At 42.1% G+C, this 25676-nt stretch overlaps 1 non-coding gene across 1 annotated transcript; it reads left to right on the forward strand.

The window, feature by feature from the left end:
• The first annotated feature begins 24118 nt into the window (after positions 1 to 24118).
• On the forward strand, positions 24119 to 24228 carry LOC121822562 (U6 spliceosomal RNA). The gene has a single exon (XR_006063748.1). It is a non-coding gene; the product is annotated as a U6 spliceosomal RNA (small nuclear RNA).
• The last annotated feature ends 1448 nt before the right edge of the window (positions 24229 to 25676 follow it).

Here is a 25676-nt window from a genome sequence, read left to right on the forward strand (position 1 = left end):
GCAGCTGGGGTCTGTGATGGTGTCCATGGCCCCTGTCACCAAAGGGGGTCATAGGCACCATGCATGTTAAAATCCAAGAGCCATGCTGAGCCAGCCCCATCCCTTACTGTCCCTGGGGAAGTTGGCGCTGCCCCTTGCTGGTTGCTGCAGCAGAAAAGCTGGTCCTGCCCCCATGGGAGAGCTGGCCCCCAGACTTGGGAGAGATTGCTCCACGGGTATGGGAGAGCTGGCCCCGATGGCATGGGCCTGGGACAGCTGGCTCTGCCCCTCACCTGGGGGAGGCAGTCTCAATGGCCCTACCGACCAGCTCAGCTACCATCCAGACCCACATCCTGGGTGTTGGGTTGGTCCACCCTAACATCTACCCCATCTATGACCTGCTGGAGTTTGTGAAGGGTCTGGTTCTGTGGAATGATAACTGCAGGATCTCTATGACTCTGGGCAACAACAGGATATCCGATATTCTGGTGAGGGTCCAGTGATGATGGTGTGTCAGAGGCCTTGAACCAGACCAATGACTCTTCTTAATGAGCATTTTGTGGGTGGAATTGATTGGACAAAGGGGTATGCCGTGTGACACACTGCGGCTCCTGATGCCACTAGGATGAGTGAAGAGGTGTTGGACAGACGGAGGAGCAAGCAAAATTTGTTTGTTTTTGTTTTTAATTGACTTGGGGGAGGTTCTTTGGGGAGGATGTTATGGGGTGAAGGGCGGATATGGAGGGACTGGGAGGTGAGTGGAATTGGGATGCATGATATGAAATTCCCAAAGAATCAATAAAGAATTGTGTTATGGGGCCAATTACACTCAAACTACCACAGATGTGTTTCTATTCTTTTCCTCAAAAATAATAAAGGTAATTAATTCTCAATCTTCTTTTAGTTAGAAATAGAATCTTGACTTCACTTCCCTAAAAACATGTGTGTGTGTGTGTGTGTGTGTGTGTGTGTGTGTGTGTGTGTGTGTGATGTAACAGTAAGAGAAACAACTAGGCAGTTGTTAAAAATCAAAATCCAGGGGCTGATGAGATAGCTCAAAAGCGCTTGACAAATCCCATGATCCCCCAAGCCCCACAGTAGGAAAAGAAGAACCAACTCCTGAAAGTTGTTATCTAACTTTCATATGTATACCTTAGCATACGCCTGTGTGTGTGTGTGCGTACACGCGCGTGTGCACACACACACACACACACACATCACATCACATGCAATAATAGTTAATAAATAAAAACAATATCCAGGGCTGAGGGAGATGGTTCAGTCAGTAAAGTGTCTTCCATAGAGGCATGAGGAAGTGAGTTCAGAGCCCAGCATTCTCATTACATCCTACACAGTGGCATGCATACATACATCTACACCACAGTGTTGGAGGGCTGGATCCAGGCAGATCCCTAAGATCAATAGCTGGCCAGCCTGGCCAAATCAACAAGCTCCATTTCAGTGAGAGGCCCTGTCTCAAAGAAAATGAGGTAGAGGGTGATTGAGTTCTCCACTCACACATGCATACACGCTCACCCTCACCTACATGTACATACACACACATGAACGTATACATACACACACAAAAATTTAAACCAAACTAGTCAAACAGGAAAAGTAATTCCTTTTTCTCCTCTCCACGATTTTCTTATCTATCAAACATCACTCAAAGACATATATAAGGTATAAACCTAGAGTTTTTAATTCTAAGTATTTCCTTGGGGACTGGTGTCTATTGAACCCTTCCATTCCGTTTGTGGGTATTTATAGTGGTCTTTGTGGGGAGCAAGGAAGCCTTGAGTGAATGTGTAAAGAGCAGAGAAAGTCCCGAGTGAATGTGAGCATAGTCATGTCAAGGACCGATACCTCAGACCACAAGGACGGCAAAGCCTCCCTCTGGTCAGAGTTTAAATGTTGACAGTGTTTGCAGTCACAGGTGTCTATGGATGGTTCATCAGTGTGTGTGTGTGTGTGTGTGTGTGTGTGTGTGTGTGTGTGTGTGTGTGTGTGTGTGTGTGTGAAAACTAGCAAGTGCAGCATCCCCTGCCCAGGTCTTGCAGCCTGGGAATGCTCCCTTACAGGGACCTCCTACTGGGACTAGCCGGCTCCTCCCCCTGCGCAGTCTCAGGCTGTCCCAGGGCTGGTGCCACTCCACCAGAGTGTGCGTGGCCACATCACTCCTGCTTTTCCGTGTACGTGTATCTGCGTGTCCATCATTCCTCTTTCCTCTATCACCACCGGCAGCACCACAGGACCAAGCCATGCTAGAAACGGCAGACTCCGGTACAGGGAACGAAAGCCATAGGGTGTCAGAGCTTATCCATTCGGATTCTTCGTGTACGTTGCTCTAGGGCAGTGGTTCTCAACCTTCCTAATGCTGAGACTTTTAATACAGCTCCTCATGCTGTGCTGACCCCCAGCCATAAAATTACTTTTCGTTGCTACTTCGTAACTGTAATTTTGCTACTGTTATGAATCCTAATGTAAATATCTGGTATGCAGGGTATTTGGTATGGGACCCCTGTGAAAGAATTATTCAACCCTCCAAGGAGGGTACAACCCACAGGTTGAGAACCACTGCTCTAGGAAAAGAAATCTATTTTTCCCTTCAAATATATCCTATGGTCCTGGTTGAAACCTCCATAACCTTTTTTTAGGGAAAACCATATGAAATTATTTATGCAGTATTTATATGGCACCAGCAATGGAAACTCGAAGCAATGGGTAAATGGGTGAACCTGTGTGGGTATTTTTTTTTTTAATGCTAGATTTGATGAAGACGTGTGTTTACTGGTGAAGAGTAATTGTATTAAAAAGCATGATCTAATGAAAGAGTGCTCAGCATCTCCTGTTTGTTGAGATTGTCCTCTGACCCTGTGTCTTCAGAAATAAGGATGTCCTTTTCCTTGGGTATGGAGAACGCCCCTCCAGTAAGTGATCTCGTGACCTGCTCCACACGGGGATCAGAAATCCTTCTCGGTTTTATAGTCTGCTTCAGGGGACCAGGGGAATGTGGGACTGACACCCACCTCTCTCGTCATTTCAGATACAAAGGTACCATGTTTGGGGATTAGCATGATCTGAACCCCATCACTACCAAGTAAAGTAGATGCCTATTTAAAAAAAAAAAAAAAAAAAAAAAAAAACTAAGTGAATACTAAGGCTAATACCCAGCCTTCCAGCTTATGTTGGCTCTCTTACCTGTGTTCTTATGTGCAAACAAACTTAAGAAATCAGGATCTTAAATGACTTTCTTCTTAGATTCCTTTATTATATTTTATTTTATTATTTTATGTGTGTTAATGTTTTGCCTGCATGTATGTCTGTGTATTACACGTGCTCCTGGTGCCCAAGAAGGTCAGAAGAGGGGGCCAGATCCCCTGGCACTGGAGTTGCAGACCTTTGTAAACAACCACACGGATGCTAGGAACCAAACCAGGTCCTCTGGAACAGCATCAAGTGCTTTTAACCACTGAGCCATCTCTCCAGCTCCTTTAAATGACTTTTAGAATAATGATGCTCTGGGTATTATCTTCTTTGGCGACTCCTAAAAAAAAAAAGACTCCACAAGATGCCCAAGAAGAACTGGACGGCCCACAGGGTCCCTTTGTTCACAGCTCTTCTCTCTCCCCTATTATCTCCTCCTTTACTCTCCCTTCGGAGCTGCCCAGACTCTGCTTTTGAAGACATACTTCAGAAAAGTTAGGCCATGTCACAGATCTCTGCTTTCTCTGAAGCAGGCTAATAGAGATAATGGACCCTGTGGGAGAGAAGAAGCCAGTAAAAAGGGGGAGATTCCTTTAGGTACTTGAAGGAATTCTTGACAAGGCTCACCAAACTCTAGCTAGCAGAGAAGAAAGGAAGAAAGAAAGGAAGGACAGAGGGAGGGAAGGAGGAAGGGAAGAAGGAAGAAAGGAAGAGAGGGAGACCAAGCCACAGACATCAGCCACCGGATCCTCTGTGCAATCAATGAGCTGAGGGAATCAGGTTTGTGGGACTTTGGTGGGCAGGGGTCGAAGAAGGGGGTAATTTTAAAGTCTTCCTTAGAACACTTACTGAAGACACTACATAAATTCCTCGGGTACTTGAAACTATTAATGGAGACTAGACTCCTGGAAAGCTGTTAGCATTTGCTCACAGGACAGAAATGGGGCAGTGAATGAATTACAGTTAAGAGAGGGAAAGTCGATACCGGTCATCTCGTCTGGGTTAGAAAGCTAAGTCTCTAAATGCCACTATGTAAGAAGCCAGCAAGGACTTAGCAGAAATCCCTTGTTCTCATCAGGCTACATGTCTTATTACAGATAGATGAAAGACAAGTTGTTCTCTCCATTTCCCTAATTTCAGCAGGTATTTCTGTACAGGGTGTTGGTGCTGTTTGGGGGAGTCTTTCTTGTGCATGGCTTATTATACACAGGATTTTAGGGTGGGAGGACATCTACTGACCTATCTTCTCAAGGCAAAATCTGCTCCAATGACCTTAAGATTAAAATTAAATGATTGATCTTTCAGAAATCAACTCAAACCCAGGGGCACATGCCTGCAATCCCAATATTCAAGGGGCTGAGGCAGGATTTCAAGACTGATTTGGGCAACATAACAAAACTCCAGCTTTAAAAAAAAGTCACCCGAACTTATAACCACCTTTCTTTTTTTAGCTATTATTTTATGTGTGTGTGATGTATAAGTGTCTGTGTGCTTGTCCGTGTGGGAACCCGTGAAAGTCAGGAGCTGATACCAGAGTGTCTTCCTCAGTCACTTCTCCACCTTATTTTCTGAGATGGCATCTCTCACTGAATCAGCGCTCACGGATTGGCTAGATTGGCTGGATTGGCTGGCCAGCAAGCCCCAGGGATCAGCCTGTCCATGCCTCCTCACCCCCCAACTAGGATTATAGATAGTGCCCCTCCCCTACTTTTTACCTTGGTGGAAAAAGTCCTCATGTTTGAACAATAGTCAATTCACCTGCAGAGACTCCTCTGCTTCTGTCCGTCTGTCAGTCCCCCAGACGCTCCTTTCTAAAGAGTAACCAAACTGGGAGAAGGGGAGACTGAGAAAGGTCCCAAATGGGAATTGACACTGACCTTGGCTCTCAGTCTTCCTCTACAGCTTGAGTGGAAAGGAGATGCTGAGGATGCTGGTGAGGGAAGAAGGTTCTGCTCCCGTTCCTCACACGGCCACCCAGTTCAGAGAATGAATGAGTTCCATTCATCCCAAAGTACAAAAACAACACAGATCCCATCTAAGGCATCAGTGCAAACACGTAATGAACATTCTCCCGTGTATTCCGTCATTGTTACAGTTGTTGTTCCAAACAAGTGCTTTTTACATGGAAAGAGTTGTTGTTGTTGTTGTTGTTGTTGTTGTTGTTGTTTAACATTTTTCCTTTTGACTCTAGACCAGAATTAGTTTGGCTTTGTGTAAATTCTAGTCTTTTTTTTTTTTTTTTTTGGTTTTTCGAGACAGGGTTTCTCTGTGTAGCTTTGCGCCTTTCCTGGAACTCACTTGGTAGCCCAGGCTGGCCTCGAACTCACAAAGATCCGCCTGCCTCTGCCTCCCGAGTGCTGGGATTAAAGGCGTGCGCCACCAACGCCCGGCGTAAATTCTAGTCTTAAGAGGCAAATCCTTTCAATGAAAGAAAATCTTGCTCTGAGTGTCCCACGCTCAGCTGCTGGATAAAAAGGACTAGCTGGAAAATATGCAAAGATGGTATTTTAGTTCAACGCAGCTGATTCCAGATATGCATGTGTGTGGCTTGATCTCACAGAGCAGCAGTATTCCATAGGACATTCATTCTTTCGTGACATCATTTCCCTCCTGTTTCCTAAGCTTCCAAACAAGTCCCTCGTTTTGTTTTCTTCCCTGTGAAAATGACATTTACGTTGGGGAATTACTTTTTAGCAAGGTATTCAAAAATATGATTTTAAAAAACCAAGTCTCAGGTGAAGCCATTCCTTATACGAAGATCTTTGTTTTTAAGAAATAAAAAGCCAAGTGTGGTGAGATTCCTAGCCAACCCATCACCTGGCGGCACACCGCAGGTTCGTCTGTACCTCCAGAGCCGTAAGATACGGTTCTCATCTTCCTGGACTGCCTTTGAAGTTGTAACGTTTTTGCACTTCAAAGGGGTACAAGACAATCGTAGGGATGAGCAGAGTGGTCCCGTTTCCCAATCCAGGAGATGTTAGACATATGTCATGAGCCTAAATGGTTTTCTGTTTCACCGTCAACATCTTCCATCACCAAACAATTAAAACTGGGCAGAGCACATCGTGTCACGAATATGGTCATTTGTGACACAGAACGAGTAACAATGATGTCTCTGTGCTTTGTAATGAACGTGGCAGAAACAAACAGCAGCTCCCTTAACGCAACTGTTTCAAATCTCCTCTCACTTCCTCCATTGCATCTTTCTTAGGACTCTTTACCATGGCCAAATGAGCCTTCTGTTTCTCCAGGTTCCATGGACAGGAGCTTCTGGGCTATGGACTAAATCAACATTTCTAATTAAAATTTATATGTTCCAATAAAAAACAGTAAGTTGATTTCATGGTTTGGTACAATTTTCTATATTAAAAGGTCTGGTAAAGTCTTCAACTTGAAAAGCAGGTAGTAGCCAACATTCACACCCAAAAGAAAACCTGAAATAGCTCTTGAGAAAACCATACAGAGCCCACCAGACATACGTAAACACTTTGCTTCTGTTTTCAAGCCCATTTTTGTTTGGTTACCATAGTGACCTGTTTGCGTGGGGTAACTTGGAAGGTATAAGAATTTGCTGCACTTGGATGCCTTGTCCTATTGGCCAGTATCATAGGCAGAATTTAAAAGTAAACAGAAATAAAAGAGGGGGAAGGGCACTGGTGGGGTGGACAAAGCCAGCATGTTATTTAGGAAATAACAATAACAATAATAATAATAATAAAGCTCATTATCTTTCCAAAGTATTTTCAGAGTTGCTGTGATGAAAGTCTTCCAGATCTCCCAGGCCATGATTACTTCCCATGGCCCGTGGCCTGTGATTCCTCCCTTTCTTGGCCTTCTGAACAACTCCTTAGCTATAACACATTAGACGGCACATCACTTTACTTTTCCTATTCTGTTTCTGATGCGTCAAATGCCTTTTATGAGCCCACCAAAATCCTTCCCAGGAGGAACAGAATTCTACTGTCGAGGTAGTGCGGTCGAGTGGACAGACTATGGAACGGGAGTTAGATGTGATTGACTGTGGTCTTGATTCAGAAATCAATTAGTTGTGTAGCATTTAGAGGAGACTCATTACTAACATACTAAGCTTTGGTTGCTGTATTATAAGATCCACGCACTTTTCACAGTTTTATAATTAAGCAGGAAATGGCAGCATGCAACTGTGACTCTAGCACTTAGGAGACTGAGGCAGGAGGATTACAAGTTCAAGGCTAATCTGGACTCCGTAGTGAGACCCAACTCTAAAACAAGTATACACACACACACACACACACACACACACACACACACACACACACACACGAGAGAGAGAGAGAGAGAGAGAGAGAGAGAGAGAGAGAGAGAGAGAGAGAGAGAGAGAGAGGGAGGAGGGAGAATGTTATAATTAATTTATGTTATCCACGGCATTTAAGCTATTATCTATAATATTTAACCTATATGTGTTTATTATTATATCCTGAGTTTAACTGATTCAATTCTGTCTCAAGCAATAGTAATAAATGGATGATTTTAAAATAAGGCTGATACTCAGGAGACATCACTTTGATATAGGCCCTCAAACTATAAATTTTAAAACCCTGGTTGGACAGGCTGATGGTATGCTGCTTTGAAGATGAACAGAGGAGGCAAGGTAGATGTTTGCAGTTCCATAGAAAGAGAAGAAATAAGGCATCTGTACGTGCTCAAAACCCTGCTTAGCCACATAAGCCACAGGGAAGCAGGGTGGAGTTACCATAGTGTCTCAGCTAGCTCCAGACTCAGGATTACAGAGAAGCTGTTTGCTTGACGTATCCTCACTTACTCAAGTTTACCTCTATCACTAGACATACCAAATGGGTTCTAATCTCAGCCATTGTTTACAGTCCAAGGATGACCTAAATTCTGCTCCATTCACAGCAACCACTACAGTGCTTTAAGCCTATCTTCAGCCTGTTGGAGGTGGCTAGCCATCGAGGCTGTGTTAACCCTTCCAAGAATAAGAAAGCATACTCCAAAGCCACCCAGCCACATCCAGGCAACTCTGCTGGATAATTTTTCTGTTCTCTAACACCAAATTCTTCCTGTAGGTTTTTGCATACAATAGCCTCAGGCTAGAATTACTGTCTTGACAAAGTTTAGAATTCTCTTCCTCTGAATATGTGTCAACTCCTTAAGTTCTTCTTCAAAAAATCACCCCAAACTAAACACAACGCTCTTCTCTGACTGACTAAAGTAGTGTTACCTTCATAATTAATTCAGTCAGCATGGTTACATCCTGATTAGGGCTATATGCTGGAGTTGCAATGATAAATTAGACATTGTGGTTTTTAAGAAGCCAGTGGTTGGGCTGGAGAGATGGCTCAGAGGTTAAGAGCACTGCTTGTTCTTCCAAAGGTCCTGAGTTCAATTCCCAGCAACCACATGGTGGCTCACAACCATCTATAATGAGATCTGGTGCCCTCTTCTGGCCTGCAGGGATACATGCAGACAGAACACTGTATACATAATAAATAAATAAATCTTAAAAAAAAAAAAAGAAGAAGAAGAAAAAGAAGAAGAAGAAGAAGCCAGTGGTCTACAGGAGGAGCCAAGAGTATCCCCAAATATGTTCAAAACAAAAACCCATAGTCCACCGGTCTCCAAACCAAGGTGTATGAACAATACATGGTGCACAAGACAATCCATTTGGATAGGACTGATATTTTTGTTTTATTTTAAAAAAATGATACAAGAAGACTATTATGTTTCACTAACATTTCATTTGCATTGTTGATGGCACCCTCAACAGATGTGAGTGTCAAACTGTTGCATGCCACATGCAGTAACCAAAGCATCCTGCCAGAATTATAGTGCCAGACAGTTCCCCCAATATTACCATGATAACACGTTCCTTTTATAGTGCCAATTAAATGATACATGGATTATATTACTTAAAACACTTTCCTTAGGGCTGAAGAGATGGCTCAGAGGTTAAGAGCACTGGCTGCTCTTCCAGAGGATCCAGGTTCAATTCCCAGCAACCACATGGCAGTTCATGTAACGGCCTATAATTCCAGTTCCAGGGGATCCGATGCCCTCACACAGATAGACAGGCAGGCAAAACACAAATGCACGAGAATTAAAATTTTAAAGAAACAAATTATAAAAATACTCATAAAAGCAAAACACTTTTCTTAAATGGAGAAACAACTTTAAGTGATTCCTTCAGAGACATGCCAAGCTGAAGAGAACTCAAAGGTAAGAACAGTGGGAACCAGGAGAAAAGGCGGGGATGATCTTTTTACTGTTCACTCTACCGTCTCCCCCAGGTAAAAGTGCTAACAACTGAACTCCGCCAAGGAAGTGACCACAATTTCAGCTACGCAGAGGACTGCTTGAAATAGGTGTCTACATGTGAGTAACAAAGACTTCACAACTTTACTAAATTTGATTTAAAAAAAAAAAAAGTAGAAATTTCTTCCGCAAGATTTTTACTGAATAGTAAAAGAATACTATAGCTTTGACCAAAAGCAACTTGGAAAGGGTTTATTTGGCTTATACTTCCAAGTCATAATCCATCACTGAGGGACCTCATAGGGACAGCACCATAATGAAATGTATAACATAGGTTGTCTGGAATACTTGTATGAAAACAGGTGAAGCGATGTACAGTATGGGTGGACTAATGTACACATGTAAGTGAACATGAAGATGTCTCCAAGTGTCTTCCTCAATCTCTCTCTTGTTTTTGAGACAGGGTCTCTCACTAATCCCAGAACTCGTGGACTGAACTAAGTTAGCCGGCAGTGAGCTCCAGGGTTCCACCTGTCTTCACCTCCCCATGCTGGAATCATGCACAGTACATCTGGCTTTTGTGTGGGTGCTGAGGATCCAAACTCAGGTTCTCAGGCTTGGGTGGCAGACACACTTTACTGACTGGGCCATCTGCCCAGGGCCCCTGCAAAATAATAATAATAATAATAATAATAATAATAATAATAATAATAAAATACTTGATCTGGTTTTTTTTTTTCAGAATAAAAGTAGAGTTTGACAGAATGAGAAACAATTATTTCTGTTCATTTAAATTAGCATATAAAATAAAATAACGAGTTGCATCATGACGTTTTCACACACCCTTTGTTTCTGCTGATTCTCCTCTCTCACGCCCCTCCCCTGCTTGTCCCCTTTCTTGTCCAGTAGCTCTCATTCTGATTTCCTGTCACACATGTCATATTTCCTACTTTTGCCCTTCCCCTTAGAACCTTCTTTCCCCTCACACTATACCCTTTCTAGTTTCAAGCCCTGTACCCCCTGTACCCCATCCCGTGTGTGTGTGTGTGTGTGTGTGTGTGTGTGTGTGTGTGTGTGTGTAAAGTATGTATGAAAATCAAAATCTAGAATCAACACACAAGTGAAAACGTGGTATTTGTCCTTCTGAGTCTGGATTGGCTCATTTAAGACAATACTTTTCAGTTCTGTCGGGACACAGTCCGAGAATGGAGCCCAGTGAGAATTCCGAGAGCTTGTGAGAGAACTCCAAGGAAACAAGACAAGAGTCTTGTGACCTCAGTTTCTTCAAAAACACAGACTTGTTCTTGGACTGTGCTTTCTGCTCCTCCCAGGCGTAGTGGATAAGAGTGAGTTTACTTCGGCTGTCGTTATTCATGCGTCTCTATAGAAAAACATGTTTTTGCCACGTGTAGCTTATCCTTGTGATTGCACACTTACTCAGGCGACGCTTCTTAACCCTCAGAGTATACATTGTCTGACGCTCTGAATAAAGTTGGCTATTGTGTGAGACTTTAGTCCACCTCATTTTTAGGCCCCCACTCTCCCAGGTTCACACCAGCTAGAATGGTAAATGAATCCCATCTACTTTCCTGCAAATGTCATAACTTCATTTATCTTCACAGATGAATATAATTTCATTGTTCTAGTACCACATTTTTGTTATTTGTCATCCACTGATGGACATCTAAGCAGGATCTGTTTCTTTGCTATTATGAATAGAGCAGTAAGAAACATGGATGTGTAAGGATCTCTGTGGCAGGATATAGCTGGACATAGATATGTAGATATAGAAGTTTTCAAAATGGCCACACTTCCATGGATAAGTCATTACCAAAAGAGTGAGAGAAAACTCTTCATATCTATGTCCCTTAAAGTATAAAAATGAAATTTTCTAACATATCCCAAGGTTTTGTTTAACTAAAAAACTGTCGCAGTTTTGCTTTTTACAATACTGCACTGTTGTTCTTCAGTTCATAAAAATGATTGCTTGAAACCAAAGAAAGCAAGTTTCTGAAAAATAAGTAATTGAGTACAACCGAAGAGTAAAAATTGTGTTCTAGTTATAGACAATGATGCAATTCTACTTATTATCTCTTTAACCACCACAGTGACCAACAGCATCAAAATCAATTAAACTTGAATCGCTATCTTAGAAAGTGTTAATAGGCCAAGTTATTTTTTAATGTCACATTTTATAAAAATAGGTTAGGCCGAGTGTGGTGGCGCAAGCCTTTAATCCCAGCACTCGGGAGGCAAAAGTAGGCAGAATCTCTGTGAGTTCGAGGCCAGCTTGGTCTATAGACCAAGATCCAGGACAGGCAGAGCTACACAGAGAGACCCTGTCTTGAAAAACAAAAAACAACAACAGAAAAAAATCGGTTAGCTGTTTTAACTTGTGTTACTAGGTGATGTTTGAATGGCTTCAACTGTTTTCAGTGTTGGGACTGAGCCCAGCACTTTGCATGTGCTAGGTAAGCACTCTGCAACTGAGTTTCATCCTCTGTCCTTGGTATGTCAAGACAGTCTCACTGTGTAACTACTTTAGGCTAGCCTTAAACTCGCCATGTAGCTAGGCCAACCCCCACTTCCAGATCCTCCTGCCTCAGCCATCAGGGCGTGGAGATAACAGGGATGTGCCGTCATGCCCAACTAAATTCAACTCTTATTTCATCCTTTAAAAAAACACATCTGGTTTATATATGTTTTACTGTGTAAAGAAAAAATGAGTAATCATAGCTGAGGGGATGGCTCAGAGGATTAAGTGCTTACTGTACAAGTGCAAGGACCTGAGTTCAAACCCAGAGCCCACATAACGCTGGGTATGGTGACACGCACCTGCAACTCCATGCTCCACCACTGAGATGGGAGGCAGCAACAGGAGGATCCACATAAACCTGCAGGCCAGCATTGACCATGCCCTCGACCATCCCTAGCCTCACAAAGTAGTGGACATCGAAGAGACGGCTTTAAACCAGCTGGACAGCACGGGCCAACATCCAAAGCTGTCCTCTTACTGCCATACACATGCAAGTGGCACATGTGCGGCTGTACACACACACACACACACACACACACACACGTGCACGCACACACACACCACACACACACATCACACACACACACACGTGCACGCACACACACACCACACACACACATCACACACACACACACACACGTGCACGCACACACACACACACCACACACACACACACACACACTCGGAAAGTCAGTAAATGCAGACACATTGGGTAGGTATCCTCCAAATGTTCTTAGAGATGATACACACACATAGAATAGAAAAACTGAACAAAATCTATCAAAAACTTAGAACTGAGAGCCATGTGGTCACACTTATGTTTTGTTTGTTGTTGCTGCTGTTGCTGTTTTTCCCCCGAGACAGGGTTTCTCTGTGTAACAGCACTGGCTATGCCGGAACTCACTCTGTAGCCCAGATTGTCCGCAAACTCACAGAGATCCGCCTGCCTCTGCCTCCCAAATGCTGAGACTAAAGGTGTGCGCCACCACACCTGGCCACATATGTTTTTAAAAGTATGTTCGAGTGTTGTACATGGTGGCACACACCCTTAGTCCCAGAACTCAAGAGGCAGAAGCAGGCAGATCAGCATAAATTTAAATTGGAGAAACTAGCCAGGCAATCTTGGGGACAGTTGGGTTGGAGAACCATGTAGATGGTCCACCAGAGATAATCAGACCGAAACCAACACAATAGTGATGAAGAGAAGATGGGAACAGTGGACAAAGTGCATTGAACTTGAAAAAGCAACTGAGCATGAGGAAAGACCTGAAATCAAGGACTGAGCTCAGATTTCAAGCATATGTATCGTCTTTAACAGTGGTACATTCCCCAAGACAGAACCTTCCAGGTGCAAATAATCAATAAAAGGTAAGTTATTGGTTGGTTTTCCTCTCATTTAGAGGGAAAGATGCTGAAGAATATTTTAAGGTATGTTACTTTTGTTTATGCTATGGGGCATTTGTTTAATGATGCAAAGATGTGTTGCATTCTTTTATGTTGCATTTGTTTAATTCTGTGAAGCTGTGACACTTTCCTGCCTAAAAGACCTGATGGTCTAATAAAGGGCTGAACAGCCCATAGCAAGGCAGGAGAAAAGATAGGCAGGCTGACAGCCAGAGAGAATAAATAGAAAAAGAAATCTGGGAAGAAAAAAGAGAAAGAGCAAGAAAAGGAGAGGAAGACTTCAAAGACCAGCCACACAGCCACATAGCCAACCATGGGGTAAGAAGAAAAGAAAAGGTATACAGAAACAGAGAAAGATAAAAACCTAGAGGCAAAAGATAGATGGGATAATTTAAGAAAAGCTGGCAAGAAACAAGCCAAGCTAAGGCCGAACATTTATAATTAAGAATAAGCCTCTGTGTGTGATTTATTTGGAAGTGGGGTGCCAGGCTCCCAAAAAAACAAAAAAACAAAAGAGTTAAAAAAAAAAAAAAACAACCAACAACAGAAAAGTGAGTTATATTATCTTGTTAACTCATACCAAGATTAGAAAGAACTAAACTCTTAAACCTTTACCAGGCATTTTTCTGTTTGGGCTGCTGAATGTTTTGGACTTCAGAACAAGACTTGATCCTGGTACCAAACCTCATATCATCTTGTTAATCTTTGATATTTTTTTTTTTTTGAGGTGGTAGGGAAAAGGTGTTGTGGAGAGAAAATCTCATTATGTAGCCTGGGCTGCCTCTAACTGATCGTCTTCTCTCCTCAGCCTCTCAGGGGCTCAGACTACAGGCATATGCTGCCATCCCCAGCTATCAGCGGGCTTTTCCATCTTTCCTTGGATAATTACACAGATGCCATGGAGCACATCAGCTATGGTGTCCAACTTGATCTAATTACAGTGATTTCCACCTTATGTTAATTGAAAGTTTTATGTCATCACTTTTTATCCAGTTTGTCTATCCAGCACACATAATAATACCTAATAACCACCATACTAATAATCAATAGAACTGATTAGCTCACAGCATCCTATCTTTACTGGTACCTTCTCATCCACTTCTTCTTGTTTGTGATTGTTGTTGGTGTTCTGTCTTTGTTTGTTTGTTTGTTTGTTTGTTTTCTGGTTTTTCGAGATAAGATTTCTCTGTGTAGCTTTGTGTCTTTCCTGGATCCCACTCTGTAGACCAGGCTGGCCTCGAACTCACAGAGATCCACCTGCCTCTGCCTCCCAAGTGCTGGGATTAAAGGCGTGCACCACCACCGCCCAGCTGGTGTTCTGTCTTGTATCACTCTCCCAAGCCCAATTCTTCCCCTTTCCATCTACCCCTATTATACTAGAATGTTATTGAAAATAGTAATTGAAAGGGTTATAAAATGTTAACTTTCCCATAAGTGAAAACACTTCACTCTCTCCTTATTCTGGTCCATTCAATAATTATTTCTTCCATGTCTATCATGTTTCCTTACATCCTTTAATAATTTTATTAGTTTTCTGTAGTTATTTTCCATATTTCATTCAATCATTTTCCATATATTTCAAGTTTTGTAGCAATAATAAAAGACATATTTTCCATCATATTTTAATTAGTTGATATCTTAGTTTGTGCTAGGATAAAACACCATGACCAAATGCAACTTGAGGAGGAAATGGTTTATTTGGCTCATACTTCCAAGGCACAGTCCACCACTGAGGGAAATCAGGGCAGAAACGCATGGCAGGAACCTGGAGGCAGGAACTGAAGCAGAGGCTGTGGAGGAGCGCTTCTTACTGACTTCTTCCTCATGGCTCACTCACATTATTTTTCTATACAACCCAGAATCACTACCCACAGTGGGCTGGGCCCTCCTGCATCGAAAATTCAAGAAAATGCCCCACACACTTGCCTACAGGAAATCTGATGAAGGCATTTTCTCAATTTACATTCCCTCTTCTCGGATGACCTAGCTTGTATCAAGTTGACAAGCAAAAAATTATGCAGTGCAGTTGATGAAAGTGTTGATATTTTTGTTCTTGTCATTATATTGGATTCAATTTAACAATGTACTTAATTCTATTGTTAATTTCAATAACCTGTTTGTTGACTTATGTTTTCTGTGGAAATGAAATGTCAGATTATCCTCAACACTACAAAAAAAAAAGAAAGAAAGAAGGGAAAGAGAGATGGGAGGATGAAGGGAGAGGAAGATGAAAGGAAGGAGAGAGGGAGAGGAAAGAAGGGAGGAAGGAGAGAGGGAGGGAGAGACAGAGGGAGGGAGAGAGGAAAGGAGGGAGGGAGGGAGGGAGGGAGGGAGGGAGGGAGGGAGGGAGGGAGGGAGGGAGGGTTATCTGTGAATAATGACAACATTCTCTTTGCCTTCCTAGGCTTGTGTGTTTTCTATTATGCTGCCTTGCTGCGTTGGCAAGCATGGTCACTTTTGCAAGCATTCACAAACCGCACCCTCACTAATTTAGTCTCAGCTGATAACGAGACCACAAATCACAGCAGGTAAATCAGCTTCTGGTCTCCTTTTGGGAAAACATCTATTGAGTTTTCTGGAACTTCTCATTTTTCTCAATATTTTTTTTTTTAATTCTCAGCCCAAACATTTTCAGAAATTTCTAAGTGAGATTATGTTGCATCCTGAGACGATTTTAAGTGGTAAATAGTCTCATAGAAAGATTCAGGCAAAGCCGTAGATAATGCTGGAGAAAGGTAATCAATGAAGTATCATTTGAATTAAAGTAGCCGTGTAGACGCTAAATATATTTATCTCAATTCTGATATGGATTTGTTCTCATTGGCGCTGGCAATAATACTTAGACTTGACCTCTCAGATGCCGTAGTTGGGAAGAATGCAGAGCCGCAGAGGTAACAGACGTTCTGGTAAGCCGCCAGCTAACATACGAGGATGAAAAATCCTGATGCTCAAGTTTGTCCAATAAGGTCATGGTTCGTTCAAAATCAGATCAACAGATGGTGCCTGATCTGTACCTTTCTCATGAGGAAAGGCGCACCCTAACTTTACTGCGCAATCATTTGGTCACTTTTTGAAAGCACTCAATTCCTGACCAATTAAAAATGCTTCCAGTAGGAGCATGCTTGGACATTCCATGGACAGTCCACATTTGTTTACTAGTCAATTATAGTAAATTACCTGTCTGTGCTCCTCTTCATTATGTTAATTATGCATATCATTACATTTTTTGTTTTGCTTGGCTGTATTTTAGTGTCTATCCAGTTAGGGACTATGACACCAAAATGAAAATTGGCGCGTGGTTGGAATGAACTACAACTCAGAATCAAATTTAAATATTTTGTTGGGAAGGCAGGCAAATTACATCCTGGCATGGTGTCACACGCCTGTAATCCCAACAGTCTGGAGGCTGAAGCTAGATGCTCGTAAGTTCAGAGCCTGCCTGGGATGCACAGTGAGACCCCGTCACAAGACTGAAAGAGAAAGAAAGGAAGTCGTGTTACAAGGCTAGACACAGAAAATATATTTGCTCAGATAATGTATATTGACACGCTTAAATGAATTTATTTATAAATGTACATGCTGTATGTAAACATATTTGACTATATACTTAGGAGATATTGGGCAGAGAAGGTGATGGTTACAGAAAGCTGTCATGTTCACAGGAATAAATAAACAGCTTGTCCCTCTCCACCTTTATGCAGGACACTCAAAGGAATAAGGACAGATGGAGGAAGGGCGCACAGACGACGACGTGGTGGGGGAAGGGCTCCCGGCCCACACTCCTTTTTAAGCGATGATGCCCACGTTCCCTCTGCCACTGCCTCCCTACCCACTCACTTCCTGTGATGAGGCCTATCTGGCACCCTCAACCGCCTTCATAGCTGCTTAAAAATCATAATCACAACAAGGAGAAAGCAAATGCTCCTGATTATTTTACTACCTTCATCCTGGGCTGTGTAAACTATTCATCCATTTAAGGTTGGTTTTTTTTTTTTTTTTGGTTTTTTTTGTTGTTGTTGTTGTTTTCCTTGCTGGTTGAGTTTAATTAATAATTTGGGCCATTAAATAATTTTTCATTGAAAAAGACCACAATGTGCCCCAAAAGAAGGAAAAGAAGGCCCACTGGGAAGAAGTTGATAAGCACACAACGACAAGGCTAGTGCAGATTTAAAGCACAAACCGCAGAAAGGTTTACAAGCCACGTCTCCTGCCTTTTCTAGAACACGGATCCAAGCCTCGCTTCCATTGCTCTCTTTCACATTGCACACACTGGAAACTTTCATTCCGAGTTCCTATTTTCTAGAAGTGGGGTGGGGTGGGGGGTTGGGGGGGAGCTGGTTATTATTCCTAAACCCATTGAAATTGCGTTTGTGGCATCAAAATGGATTTTTTTTTTGAGCAGGATGTTGGATTGATGGCAAGGCAGCTGCTGCACAACACACGAAAGCAAAAATTAATAAGAGACCCTAGCGAAGAAAGACCATTGGTTCTGCACACCCAGAGCAAATCGGCTGGATTCAGAAGGGCGCACTTTGATGTTTCCCAGACTAATTACCGCTCTGTGGCTCGACTGTTTTGTGCATTAGTTGCCCTTCATACGGAACGGAAACTGCCCTGGTACACAGCTGTAGTACGAATGAAAATCTGACGTTCAGTAAACAAAGCCAGGCAAGGGTCATTCTTTCGGCACAATAACTGCATAATACAATTTTAGAATGCCTTTTGTATACCAAAAATATGACACATTTTAAGGCAGTTTTGAACTCAGAGTAGGCAGTCAAGGCTGTTTGTAAAGGAGAGAGAAATCGGTTCCCAACTCTGATCTATAAATATAGACTGAAATGGTTTATCTCAGCATTGTAGAAATGCCGAGGAATTTACATATTTAGAGAAATAAATGTGTTCATTTTTAGAGGATGATTTTTCATTTGTCTATAAGGTTAATTGGGAGCAAATTCCCTAAGTAGCTGTTTGCAATAGCAATAACGGTGCTTATTCATCATTCTGGGTCCTGGATTTTCTCCCACAAAGAATTCAAATTATTCTATGCATAGACTTTCTAAACAATTATTAATTTGGTAGCTGTTGTAAATAGTGTTTAACCATTATATTTTTGAAACACTAACATAGCATTTTAATGTAAAAGCATGTAGTTAGAACTGAGGCTGTAACTCACTGACAGAGAACTCCTTGACATATGCATGGTCCTGGGCTTCATCCCCAGTGTGGCAAAAAAAAAAAAAAAAAAAAGTATTTAAAATTTTATATATTTAGAAAACACCGTAACTATTAAAGCACAAATCCATTTCTGTATTGAAAATACATTCAGCACATAACTGGGTTGTCTTTCTCAAGGCATGATTCTAAGTAGCTTACATACTGTTCCCACCTGTGGTCTGTTTCCATTGTTTCAATTGCCCGTGGCCAGACATGGTCCTAACTATTAAATGGAGAAATCCAGAAGTAAGCGACAAGTTTTCAACTGGACACCACTCTGAGTAATGTGGTGAAATCTCACACCACCCTCTCCATCCTCTTCCTGTGTGTTGGTTTAAGTAGCCATCTTGGTTTTCAAGTCAACTGTCATGATTGACAATGTTTGTGTCCCAGTAACCTTTAGTTCACTTAGTATTGGCCCTCAAACGCCAGAGTAGTGATTCCAAGGAGACATGAGGGCCTAAAACACAGGACAAATTATACTGTGTTGTGGCTGATGCATCATGCACCCCAATAAACTGACCTGGGGGTCAGAGAACAGAACAGCCACTATATTAAACGTAGAGGTTAGTGGTAGCACACACCTTTATTCCTAGCATTCTGGAGGCAGAGATTCATCCAGAGCTCTGTGAGTTCAAGGCCACACTGGAAACAGCCAGGCGTGGTGACACACACCTTTAATCGCAGGACTTGTGATCTACTGTCTTGCTTGGGAAAGACTCACGCCTTTAATCCCAGGAAGTGATGGCAGGAAGCAGAAAGGTATATAAGGTGTGAGGACCACGAACTAGAGCCCTTTTAGGCTTTTAAGCTTTTAGCAGCAGTTCAGCTGAGATCAATGAGGACGCAGAGGCTTTCAGTCTGAGGAAACGGGATCGGCTGAGAAATTGGCAAGGTGAGGTCAGCTGTGGCTTGTTCCGTTTCTCTGATCTTTCAGCGTTCACCCCAATACCTGGCTTCTGAGTTTTTTATTAATAAGACCGTTTAGCGATGCGTGTTACACTGTGTTCAGGAGCGGTGGTGCAGGGCACATGGCTGACATCATAGCAGGTAAAGGAGTCTGTCTCAGCATCCGCTGGCGGCCTCGGATACACCCCGGCTGTGTATTTAGCAGTTTTGATTTTGCTTAAACAAGCTGTCTACCAAGGTATCACTCACCACATGATTTAGAATGGCTCACATATCCCAGTATGTTGAGAGAATTTTGTAACATTTGATTCAGGTTGTGTTTAAATCAAGTTAACTTTCGGTTCTAGAGGAACTTTACCCAATACACAGTTATGCAACTTCAAAAACATACTTTAAAAGCCAGAGAGTTCACAATAAGACTACCATCTAATGCTGAACTATTTCAAATTAGGGAACTATTTGGACAGAGAAGGGGTCTGTCAAGAACATTCTCAGCTAGACTTGACAAAAAAGAAGAAAACTACACCTTTGCGTTTTTGCTGTAACTCAAACTTTTGATAAGAAGTGGTTCTGCGAACACTGGAAATAGAGTTCATCTAATAACAATTCATTAGAAATGGGGAGGGCAGTGTTCAGCCAAGATAACTGATGGAAAGGAGTCATAACCAATTAGTACACCAATAACAACTGGAAATATCAAATGCTCCGGTCTTTTAAGAAAACACACACACACACACACACACACACACACACACACACACACACACATCTCAATTGCTATAAGAGTCATATAAATTGTCTGGCATTTTTACTTTTAAAACTTAGCCAGATGCATCTGGCAGCTTTCTAAATGCCTGACTTTATCTAATTCATTTACCCATACTTCCGCCCTAACAGCAAGTGACGTAAGAGCTCAGCACTACAGGTTTTCTCAGTGAGCTCAGGCCCCGGGCTGCAGTCTGAGCACCGTGTGGAAAGATAGATTAACGCCCAGAGTCAGAACCCAGCCAAGCAGATTGGAGAGTAATGGGGGAATTGTAAAGCCTTCTACCTCAGCTGCAATCAAAGCCAACCCCTGCAAACACATCAGCCAAGAGCCGAGAAAAGAAAGAGTGCTTCCAGAAGCCACCTGTTCGTTTTCTTACTAAAAGTGACCACAGAATGCCATCCGAACAGGTGAATGTTTACGCTCATGAAGTAGACAACAGATGAGTTCGTTTTCATGGATTCTTCTAAGATTGTCTCAGAATGACTCCAAGAAGCGCGTTTGTTTCCATTTTCGCTAGAGAGAGATTGCCAAAAAAGCTGAGCCGAGCACTTTGTTGTTCCCCCGAGGGTGTCCATGCTTTGGGTCCCAGGAATTTAGTGATGCCTCAGCTACATGTGCTTCCTTTCTTGGTGTCATGATTTTATTCTCCTTCCCCTTTGATCCTGTCTCCAGATACGCCTCCGGGTCTGCCTATGACGTGCTCAGCGACAAAGCACTCAGAGATAGTTGATTCTTCCTTTTCAGAATATGCGTTCTGGTTAGACACCCAAATTCAAAGACCCTTTTCACTCTACCATACTCAAAGGTTAAAAAAAAGTATGTCCCTTGAAATAGAAGCATTTTTACAAAAAAAAAAAAAAATCACAAATTTGGAAAATCAGGAATTAGATTTAATTTGCAGACGATACTGCTCTCCACACTTTCTTTATGATCCCATGAAGTCCTTTCTATACAATCAGTTATACCTTTGTGATGGAAAGGTCTTCTTGACTATTCACCACCAGACCCCTAAACAGTTAATGTTTAAAGCCTGTGTCTTGGGGCGATGGCAGTCACAGGTTCTGTTTTAAATTAAACACCTAATTATAAGGAAGCCGTTCATAAGAAGTAATGTATATAAATCAAAATGGAATAATGGGGTCCCTACATATGTCCCCCCCCACACAAAGTTTTTGCAACATTCTCTGGGACCAGAAAAAAAACAACAACAACTGAAATTTGTCAATGAGCAAAGCCGCAGGCAGGTATTCTTGCTGAGTATGCAAATCAGTCGCCAATCCGAGCGGGCGGCATGTTTTGGTGCGAGCGAACAGCAGTTGGCACGTGCTTTCCAGCAACGCCCTAGGAGACACTGTGTCCTCGCAGGCCGTGCTGCAGCTCTCACTGGCATCACTTTGCTTCCTTCTGGCCAGGATCTAACTCCATCCAGACTAGGAGGAAAAAAAAAAAAGTCTCAACCTTTGGGTGAAAAGTGAGTGCTTTCTGAAAATCCCATAAAAAAAAAAAAAAAAAAAAAAGACTCCACACATAATGGGGCTTTTAACTGCTCCCTAAGCCATTTTTCTTCTTCTTCAGGTTGGAGGTTACAAGGTACTTTTTAAAATGGTTTTAACACTTGCCGGTCACTGAGAAGATTAAAGGCATAAACGGCTGAGACTGGATGGCAAGGCCGCTACCAAAGGCTTCGCGCCACCCCTGCGTCGATGATGATGACGAAGACGACGACGACGACGACACCTCCTTTTCATTTCTCTGCATTCAGAAGCTTACAAACAAGATTGGAAATGTTCAAGATCCATCCAGCCCTGGTGCAGAGCCAGTGTGTGTCACGTGCCATCGGAAAGGGAGAGCGAGGTGCAGGGCTCAGTGTCCTCTAGCCTTTGGGACGTTGTTGCACACTTGTCTTTCCCATCTGTAAAGTGGGGATAAGAGGTAGCTCTGGAGAATAAAGCATGACAGGGTGGGTGAATGAAATTGCATCTTCAAATGGTCTGAAGTTGGACTTAATTTAAGTGGGGGCGGGGAGGAAGTACCTTTAATGCACTGAGAGCTTCCATGGACGCAAGAGGAATAAAATCTCCCCTTTCCTCTCTGAGCAAATTACGTAACGATCATGTGTATTAAATACGTGTACACGGTTCTATCATAAAAATTGTGTGGTTTCACCCAGGGGCTTCTCTCAAATGAAATCCTGCTTGGAAGTACTCGGTAAAAATGAGAGTGCTAGCACTAAGTGCTTACCTGGGACCCAGCAGCATAAACTCTATTTTATAAATGAAAAAGTCCAGACAGAGACACTGAGATACTAGACTATGCTGGAGGGGGAGGAGGGGGCCAGACTGTAGCTGAAGGTTTCTCCGGTCCTGCCCTGCTGCTTGGTCCCTCAGCTACTTATAAAATAATCATCCAGAGGCTTAATATTAATTACCAATTGCATGGCCTATGGCAGGCTTCTTGCTAGCTAGCTCTTATAACTTGACCCATTTCTATTAATCTATGTTTTGCCGTGTGTTCTGTGGCTTACCAGTCTCCTGGCATGCTGTTCCTTGGACAGCAGGCTGGAGTCCCTCTTTCTGCCTTTCCTTTCTTCTTCCTGTCTCTCTCTTGGATTTTCCCGCCTGGCTCCATCCTGACCTGCCATAGGCCAATGCAGCTTAACTTATTAGCCAATGGGAGCAACACATATTCATAGCGTACAGAAAGACATCCCACAGCGGGAGACACTGAGGTCATCTGGCCTCTAAAGCACAGCAAGCAAAGGCTGGTGATAATAATGCTGCTTTTTCCCTGTGTCCAGCTCTGATTGCCATCCTGAATTAGAAAGCCAAAGCAAATCTTGTTTCATTCGGAAAGGGCTCTTTCTCAGTTGCTTATGCAGCACTTACTAATTTAATTTTATTTGTTTTATTCGTTATTGTCATTATTTTATTTTGTTTTGTTTTTAAGGAAGGGTATCACATAGCCCAGATTGGCCTTGAACTCACTACATAGCCAAGGCTAGCCTTGAATTTTCCTGCCTCAGCCTTCCAAATGCTGGGACTGCAGATGTATGAAGTAAATACCATACCCTAAAAGAAATTGTTCATAATCCTATTTTGTTGCTCCTATGAGTGTAATAAATGTTATATATACCACATCAATACTCAAAATAGTTAATTTGGGGAGTTTAGTAATTATCAATTAACAATAATTGAATTTAGGGCCAGAGAGATAGTTGGGAAGAAAGGTTCACTCAGGTCCCAGGAAAGAGAGAAACAATTCACATGAGTTTTCCTCTGTCCCCTACACATAGGACAGCTTGAACACATACACACACATAATTAATAAAAAAATTAATTTAAATGAAAAACAGCATTTACATCTACAACACCAGAAAATATTAGCACTGGTAGCATTTTGTATTCAAATCAAGATGTACTTGCCAGTTCTACATGCGAATTTTTCTCTTCCGAAATCTTGTTAGTGTAAAAATAACAAGTATATGAACAGCCAAACGTCTCATCAGATAATTTTAGTTAAGAACTTACAAGACCTAGGGCTACAGGTGAGGCTACATGGTCCAGCCTTTTCTGACGGTGCTAACGGCCTTGGCTTTGCTCTCCACGTTTTTTTCAAACATGCTTTTCTGTTCTGTTTGTGTTTGTTCATTTAAAATAGGGTCTCACCTTGGTGTCAGGCCGTCCTGAAATTACAGGCATTCACCACCACACCTGGCTTCAAATGTGTATCTTGTGACTTTGTTACGGTAGTGATTCCGTCTATTACTCCTTTGTGAGATAAGGAAACACCAGAAAAGGGGATCAAACTAAGTATTTTGATTTCTTTTAAAATTTAAGCAGAGGAATATACTCCCTTTGGCAGCACATACACTAAAATTGGCGTAATAGAGAGAAAATTACCATGGCTCCCATGCAAGGATGACACAAAAATGCACAATAAAGTGCTCCACATTTTCCTTTAAAAGGAGAAAAAGTTAAGCAGGTGAAAGACCACTCTGGCCATTTAAGGCTACTTCTAACTTCAAAAGCAAACGTTGAGAAAAACCTAATGTGTAAATATTCATTCACTACAATTTATGCTCCAGAGTATTGGAACTGATTTTGCAGCCTCAGATTTTTAGGAAGGACTACACCATCGCTAGAGCAACCCGAGTCTTACGGGAATGATGGGCTGGGACCACGGAGCCTTGCAGGACAGTGCCAGCAAAGTACTCTCTGCCATCAAAATGTTTCCTCATTCTGCCGTTACAGTTACTCCCAAGTCATTTTTAAAAGATTCAAAGCTGTGTTTTGAAGAAACTTGGTATGGACTTGGCTAACAATGGTCTAAATACATTTTAGGATTACTCTCTGGAGAAATTGCAGCGTTTCACGCAAACGGTACCCACTTTACTCGGTTGAAATGAAAATCCCGATTCTGCTCCTCTTTGCATGTCTGTTTAAAACCTCAAACCAGAAGAGTGGGTCACGTCTGGGGACGTTTCCTTTCTTAATCTTCTTCACTCTTCCACTCTGTTTCTAAAGGAATACTTAGTGTTAACTAGGCTGCAGTTTCACTGGAAAAGAATTGAACTGGCTTTCCAGAACGAGGCAAAGATTGCCCACTGAGAGTATTTTGGCCGCTACCTTTAAACACGCAAGGATCTGTCCGGGCGGCACACCTAGAGTTAGTGCAGATAAGGTTTGGTTCTTCGAGATAGAAATGATGTCATTGTGACATTGGTGAGAAAGATGCACAGGATGCACCTTCGCTCTTCTCTTTGGTTAAGCACGGTGTTCTTTGTAGCGTTTTATTACACTGAGAACGCTAAAGACGTCAGTGAATTTCTCACATGGTGACAGCAGAAATGTCTGGTTTTGTTTTGAGTTCAAATGGTTAACTATGCACAATAATGTTTTGTGCAACCTACCACTGAGGTGTGAAAATCAAGGCATTTGGTAACAATTGTTAGCATATCATTTCTATGAAAAGAAGAGAAAGTATCGGGTCCCCAGTTTTATAAATGGGAATTAAAACTTGCACGTAAATCAAGCCAAGAAATGTCAATATTTTAAAATAAGTAAAAATTAATGGTTCCCGTGTGCCAAGCATGGTCCTTTTTTAGAAAAATTATTTGAGTAATTCCTTATAACACACAGATGAGGACACACGTGTGTGTGTGTGTGTGTGTGTGTGTGTGTGTGTGTGTGTATGAAAAAACATTTTACAATACACTCAGTGTCACAGACAGAATTCAAAGTCTACTACAATGTGCAATGCTGGCATCTAAAATTGTTCCTTGTTCAACAGTTAAGGAAATAATGAAAAGCATGAGTTCCTCTTACATTCTGACTACAAAAATGTAGGGGTTTTCAGTATATGCTAAATATGTATTACTCATAGATATTTATTAAGTCCCTTCTA

This window comes from Peromyscus maniculatus, chromosome 14 (genome assembly GCF_049852395.1).
Source record: "Peromyscus maniculatus bairdii isolate BWxNUB_F1_BW_parent chromosome 14, HU_Pman_BW_mat_3.1, whole genome shotgun sequence".
Classification (NCBI taxonomy): domain Eukaryota; kingdom Metazoa; phylum Chordata; class Mammalia; order Rodentia; family Cricetidae; genus Peromyscus; species Peromyscus maniculatus.